Consider the following 6,153-nt stretch of genomic DNA (forward strand, 5'->3'; position numbering starts at 1 on the left):
AACTGGGTGCAGAAGTTAGCTGCTACAACCTTGGTACTACCTTACTGTGAAACGATACGAAGAAAAAATCTCGTTTCCATAACAACATGACAAAATCTTCCATCTGCACTCACATTCGGTTTGACTAAAAAACTCTCAATTCTATGACAACTACACTCATCCACTTTAAATAAATCAATCAATAAATTACACAATTACGACCCATAAAAGGGTTCCTGAAAATACAACTTTAACACTGAACCATATGGCTAGAATTTAACTTTTCATACAAGGCTGATATAGATTACAAATAAATATTCGTAGCACTGGAAACGAGGTTGGATGTAATGATGAAATACTGATAATAACGACTTATACTATCTTAACAACACAGAAAACCTGTGTAATAAGTGATAGGCATATAATCTGGATTCAAGAAAGCATACACGAATGATAGAAACCTGGGCACTATCTTGCCTTGAAACGCTTTGAAGATAAAATTGTGTTTATAAATCTGTGCGCACATTCAGTTTAAACATCGGTTTCTATGACAACTACAAGACTGAACAATAAAAAATAAAAAATAAATAAATAAAAACGACCCTCAAACGGCCCTACCGAAGCAATATATAAGACTGAGAATGGCCATAAAACGACCTCTTACAACAGAAACAAGAACGTAGCAACACTATTCAAAATAACGTTTTTTTATTAAATCAAATAAATTTTCATCATGCAGACTAATGATCTCTTCAGTTCAAGCGAATTTGACGCTAGCAACGGAAATGGTGAGTAAAATTTACCTACTTTACAACATTTGATACTCCTAGCTAATAGAGAATGCTTGCTAAAGCATGGCCCGCTACCACGAGGAATTATTGATTAGTCCATACCCGGACGGGGCTGAAAATTCTGATGACGGTAGTAATCAACTGATGATCTCGCAATTTAGCTAGTATCTACAACTTAACACCAATATCACCAATGTTATTGGATTATTAACAAAAAACCGAACATATGATAACCACAAAGTCATATGTTCAAAAAACGGAAACATGTAAGGGATTACCACGAGAATAGCGCCTTTGCTAATTTTTTTTACATTACAAACACAGCAGCACAAAATATAAACAATACAACTCAAGGAGAATTAAAAACATAACCCTAGTTCACCAAAACCAGGTCCACTCCATTAAATGTAAGAATTAGTAAAAGTTTCCTAATTTTTTTAAGATTTTACATGTATATAGGTTTCTTATAAACATGTTTTTTATAAAAAATGTGTACATAAAGACCACAACTTTATTGTGGTTCATGTGCAAAACTGGCACATCTTTAGCTAGCTAGTTCATTGTTGCTGTCAATGAGTCAGTGAAGTGACTCTTCACTGACTCATTGCCAACAATTGAATGAGTGTGTCACCACACTGCACCCATCACATGCAGAATCACTTCTAATTTGGAGACATAATCTTTTCCTTGTTTATTCTTTAAAGCAACTCTCATTTTTAAAAAGAAATATTTGGTAAATAAAAATTTTCCAAATTTTATGGCATATTATACATTACACAACGAAAAATCACAAAACTCAATTCATGACAAACCAAAACACATCGAAATCCGCCTATCCCGCGGTCGTTCCTTTCGTCTGCCATTTTGATTTAAGAAAAACAAATCAAAATAGTAAGAAGGGTAACCCCGGGTTTCCAAAACTACCGACCTCATATCCATCCAGTGCTCTTATCTCCTTCTATGCTTGTTGCTTGATTTTAAAGCCGCTGCTAGCGCTTACTTGATAGCTTTCTTCGCCGCCAACCTCGATATTAAAAGAACAAGAACTCCTGGGGACGAGGTTGCAGAAAATAATGAGGAGGGAAATTTTTTTAGGTGTGTGTACCATTTGTAAAACATCATCATACAGCTAACCACCAAGTGGGCTAAAAATTTTAACACTTTAGTGCACACCTTGCTTAGGACATTGTGTATATCGTTTCCTTGAAGATAAAATTAGCACTTTCGCTCTCGCAAAATGTAATAAAGTAAGACCCACAATCTCCTTTTGCAAATTAATTCACGTCATCTCTTTTACAACGAATAAAATATATATGTATGTTAAAAATATATATTTTTTAAAATCAATTTAATGTGGACTTCCGATAGACCGCAAGCATTAACCTACATATAAATTATTGGAAATGATTTGTGAAGAACAGGTTGCCTTTCTACGGAAGACTTTTACAGCAAACTCAACATGAAAAATACAAACGAAGACTATGAACGCCGTCGCCGTGTCAGAAAGAGAAAAAAGTTCTGGGGACGAGGTTGGACTATATTCTTACACGTCCTTTTAAACTTTTTTTTACCAAAATAAAAAAGATTTAGTAAAAACCTTAAAACACAACGAAAAATTTAGGTTCGTTTAGTGGCGTTATAAAAAACGAGATGGGAAAGTTCATTCTCTGGCACTCTAAAAGGTGAATTTTTGAATCTCCTTTAACCCAACCATGGCAAATCGTCCTATTTTACTAAAATAATAAGGCCGTTCCACTTTTATTTGTCAAAAATACTTCAATCGTTATCTCTATATCTCTATATTAATAATACCAGTATGTTCGGAATGGTTGTGTAGCAGAAAACAGAAACACGATATGATATATAAAAGACTGTAACCCATGGATTTAACAATAAGCAATCGACTAGTATTATTATATAACTGACTATTGCATAACCCTGCTCTCACTCATACTCCCATTTTTGCGCATAGATCTAAAACTTAACCATGTATGTAGATAATTGTTTGATAAAAAATGACGTAAAATGTTTAGCAGAGAATCCCAGATGCATTATGATATGAACGGATGTACACCAGCTAAAAATCATGTTGATGAAATCGTACTTCTATGCGATGGTAGCGAACTAATAAAATGAAAGGGTGGATTTTGGTCATTTAATTCACTGGGCTCCAGATGTAGCCAGCCAGATACAAGTGCGAAGGACTTAACAGTGTTTTTGTTCAGTTTTCTTCTCCAAGATCTCAAGATCAGAAAACTGACGATACCCTTTATAAGCTCTTTGATATTCAGCATCGTCCTTTAAGCAAATTGACGAACTTGAAATAGCGTATCTTTAGTTATTTTTAAATAATGAACTTATGTGTAATTATGAGAAAATCATCAATTTGCATTACAGCTCCAAACTCGTCCCCTGGGCCTTTTTTTGTTTATTACATTTGGGCAGAACCTAATCATGTTAATTTGGAAGCCTTGGGGACGAGGTTGTCAAAACTGACAAGTGGGTGTGGAAATCCTTGCATTCAAACGCTGTATTATGAGTGGAGTTAACTGGGTGGTTTTATTGATGGTTCACTCAAGGCTAGTCGCATTGGAACACTTACATAGGATGCCTGAAATTTTTGAAAAGCTTGCGACGTGCGTGTACGCCGAAGGCGAAAGTTGAAGATGGGGGCTGTGCCGATGTATGTAATGTTTTACCCTTGTTGACTGGTGTTTTAAACTTTTTGATTCAAAGGAAGACAGTGAAAACGAGGATGTGCAATGTGTGACCCGAAAGACACGGGATTGGAAGAGGAGACTGTGCCAATGTAAACAACCGGGGACAATCTATCTTGTTTAATTCTGTGTGTCTTAGTGACATACCGTTTTTTAAACTCGAAAAGAAATTTTTTTATCCTAAGCGTTTTTATAATTTAAGTAAAATTTTAGCTGGGTAAAATTTAAAAAAATATTTTCGAAAGCTTGATTCCAGTAACTTTTATTGCGATGCTAAAAACTATCATTATAGTGAAATACATTTTAAGAAATCGTCAATTAGTATTTAACAGTCAAAAATAAAGGTTGAGGGTATATAACACTGCTTCCCATCCTCGTCCCCAGGGTTTGCTGTGTATGTCAAAGCCGCTAGCGCTTACTTGACGGCTAAACAAGATGTCAAAAGCAACCGGGGACGATGTTGAGTTTTTTCTTAAATCAGTTTGTTGGAGCCGTAAAACTCCTCATTAGGCCGTGTAAGACTAGAACGTCAAACAAACAGTAGGAAACTATCATCAGCAGCAACCTGGTCCCTATGAACTCTTTTAGCTTTTTTAATTTCGCGCAGTCTTCAATATAGAATAAGCAAAAGGATGTCGTGGGAGCGAGGTTGCATCAGCAGATCTAAATGTATCGAGACATTTTTCAATTTTACAATAGTAAATTAGATGAACAGATGTGTAAAATCAATCAAAATCAACAATAAAGTTACTATACACACCTAAATGCCTTTTGTGTCTCGTAAGACAACAGCGAATTTTGGAAAATAAACCAATTTTTAGTACAAGAAACACAGTAGTGTAAACTCAAAAGTTGAAATCGTCAGAACGATTATTGGTATCGCATGATTAACGAATGAATATTCTGTAAGTAAGAAGAAACTAGCACATATCCCGGCTCAAATTATTGCTCGTTGCACATACCTTTGGCACCGTTATTTCGTGCACTCTTAGCACAAAGTAGCACCATTTTGAAAAATTAAATATAAAAGAATCTAAATATAACCTTAAATCGACTTTTTTTAACGATGACATAAAAAAATTTAAGCATCATCAAAATATCCATAACAATCATCAGGACTCCAAGTAAAGTAAAGTTTAACAACATTTCTAATCTCATTCTCAGGTTAATATGATTTTCAACAGCACTGCGTTTTTTATAATGGTTCTAGCTCAACTTTCACCGCTTCCGTTCAAACACGACGCAGGAAACACAAATAGTTATCTGCTTAAAAGAAATGCCAACGAAGAGTACTGTGAATGGTTTATCACGAAATGGCAACGTAAAAAGTCTGAAAAGATTCAATTATAGGTGCGGCCTACTTTGAGCAAATGACGAGATGAATAATACTTGCGGTTTGTAAAAAATAGAATGTTTTTTTTATTACTGGTCGTTGTGATTTTCTATGTTTAAAACCTTCTGTGATTGATATGTATTAAACTTACTTATCTTAAGATTTGCGGGATACAGTCTTTTGCTAACAATTAGCATTTACTAATACCTGTATTTTGTTTAAAATGGTAGCTGAATGGCTACTCCGTGCTACGGATGCACGAAAAAATTAATGCCTGGAATATGTAAGAGGAGCGATAATCTGAGGATCGCAGTATCTGCGATGGGCCATTCCTAGATTTTTTACGGGTTACCGACCAGTCATTGAAAATCAGCCAACTAATATTCTACAGCAGGAACAGCATGTTGCTATAATTTTTGTAAGGAACGAACTTTGATGCTTGTTTTAATATGTATCGAGATTTTATTAAAATCGCAACAAATACAAAATCATCGGAAAGCAAACAGAAGAGACCAGGTTTACCATTCTTATAAAATCTTCCACCTTGCTTTGTAGTTGTGATTTTGCTTTGTATCACAGTTTCTACTTGGGATGCGAGGTACGCATTTCCTTTTTTAAGAGGAAAATAAACGAGATGAAAAAAAGAAGGAACTTCTCTGTCTGTAAGATTCTTGTCTTTAATACAGGTTTTAATTAGAGACGGTGCGCTAGTGAGTTTGTACCAGTAAAATATTGGTAAATGTTAAGGTGTATTTGTGAGTATGTTTTTCGGAAAGAAGCATGTTGTATCGTGGTATGTTTTTCACACTGTTTATGTGGTTTAGTCTATCGCACGATTCAAAATATCTCTTTAAGTATTTGTTCATTTATTTATTCAAAAGAAAAATGTTCTTTATTGGACTTTTAATTTTAATTGATTTTGGGCTTTCGATTCCAATTTCGATTTAAAAGAAAACATTTTCTTTAACATGCCACCGACGGAGGTTCTACCAAGTCATCATCATGAGATTCGAAGGTTTTATTTGAAAGCGAAATTTCCTGGTGTGCACTTTCTTTTAAATGGCTATTCAAGCTACAGCAACTGGTCTCATAGCTAGGATACCAAGCTAAGCTTTTACAACGTCGTCCACAGCGCTCTTCTACGCTTATGATATTCTAACAGGACAGCCCCGTAATAGCGCTCGTCCAGGCTGATGAAAATCACCTTTATTTTGGGTGATTTTCAATCCTGATGTGACGAGAAAGAAGTAAAAATGGATGTTTGTTGGCAAGGTAGTTGGAGAACCAAATAACGGGTGTTTGAAGAAATTTTGCATCGTTGTTCTTTAAGCAT

Source organism: Hydractinia symbiolongicarpus, chromosome 1, assembly GCF_029227915.1.
Source record: "Hydractinia symbiolongicarpus strain clone_291-10 chromosome 1, HSymV2.1, whole genome shotgun sequence".
NCBI classification, from domain to species: domain Eukaryota; kingdom Metazoa; phylum Cnidaria; class Hydrozoa; order Anthoathecata; family Hydractiniidae; genus Hydractinia; species Hydractinia symbiolongicarpus.